At 37.2% G+C, this 1568-nt stretch overlaps 1 non-coding gene across 1 annotated transcript; it reads left to right on the forward strand.

Moving 5' to 3' along the window:
* The first annotated feature begins 784 nt into the window (after positions 1–784).
* Trnam-cau (transfer RNA methionine (anticodon CAU)) lies at positions 785–857 on the forward strand. Its single transcript has one exon. It is a non-coding gene; the product is annotated as a tRNA-Met (tRNA).
* The last annotated feature ends 711 nt before the right edge of the window (positions 858–1568 follow it).

Below are 1568 nucleotides of genomic sequence, written 5' to 3' on the forward strand. Positions count from 1 at the left end.
AAATAGCAACTCTACAGGTAAAATATTTAAAAGCTTCACTTTCCATAACTGGTAAAATATTTTTTTTTACCCTTTGGCCTGTCTCGAGGTGACACAATAGCAGACTGCACGATCTACGTAATCCACTAGGCAGGTATCCTATGTTAATAACTAAAAGCCAATAACTGACGTTTAAATTCCCAATCGGCACTTCATTTGATGTACATGTTTTAGAGCATCGTTCAAAGGCATGCCAAATGTTTCTCTGATTTATTTTATTTCTCGCGTTGAAACAAATTATTCTAGTAAACTTTGGCCGTTTTTTTCAGTTTTCTCCTTCACTAGCTATTTTCTGAGGGAAAGGGCAGAATAACAATAGTCAGAAAATGGACAAAGAAGAATGAAGTGAATAAGAATGAGATGAGAAAGAAGGACAAGTAATCACGGTAGCTGTTGAAGTGTTTAAAGGACGAAAGTGTAATGCGGGATATGTTTAAACGTAAGTTCGACGGCTTTTCCAACAATACGCGCAGATTTTGTCCTTAAACCACATTGGTTTTAATTACACAAATGTATAACAGCTGATAACTTCAGTACAATAGTTGTATTAATTTCACGTCTGTTTGTTCATCTGTCGTGATATTTGAGTATTTGTTACATTTATTTTCACTTTGAGTTATGTAAGTAACTGAGTTAGATAGGACGCTAATCTAATCCGCGAGATAAAAAACGATAACATTTGTATTTCGTTATCACAAGACACGGTTACTTGTCTTGTACCGCCAGAGAGTAACCTACGCACATCGCCTCGGTAGCGCAGTAGGCAGCGCGTAAGTCTCATAATCTTAAGGTCGTGAGTTCGATCCTCACCCGGGGCATGTATTTTCTTCGTACAAATTGTGAACCACGTGGTGGTAGGAAACATTAGGATTTATGATCATACCCAACTATGACGATATTACGTCTGGCAATAAGAAATCAAGAGAAGCGGAAGATTTGATCTTCTGCTTTTATTCATGTCAAACGTAAATAAGCAAGCACATAACCTTCACAGCTAAATCATAGTTCAAAAAACAAATTATTAAACAAAAAAGCATCACATTAAGTTTTTAAATTGTTGCCTATTAGAGTGCTACGATTCTGGAACACTGTCTTTGTTTTTCTGCCCTGCTTCAAAGGACCTTCTCTACTGACGACCCACCGTGCTGTTGCTCTTGCTACCTGCTGTATCCTGTTTGATGGACAGTAATGAACTTCTCCCTACCCACGTATATGAATTTATATAGAAAGTGATTAGAAGATCTGATGAAAATCAGTTGGATCAACTGCACTGAAAGCTCCTTGATGAAAAATCCCTTGCCCTAAGAAAGGCCTTCGTAATATGTGGGATATTATGATATAAAAAAGAAAAGACAGATGGCACTCAAAATTAATGAGACGTATTTCCGATAGTACATTTAATGTGTTACTAGATACTGCAAACCAGCATACTTGATGAGTGGGGGCTCAATTTTAAGTCTTTAATACAGCAGTTACAAGTTAAAACTCTCTCCGAATCCACTGGACAAAGCAGCTAGAACACTAGCCCA

Source organism: Schistocerca serialis, chromosome 1, assembly GCF_023864345.2.
Source record: "Schistocerca serialis cubense isolate TAMUIC-IGC-003099 chromosome 1, iqSchSeri2.2, whole genome shotgun sequence".
Classification (NCBI taxonomy): Eukaryota; Metazoa; Arthropoda; class Insecta; order Orthoptera; family Acrididae; genus Schistocerca; species Schistocerca serialis.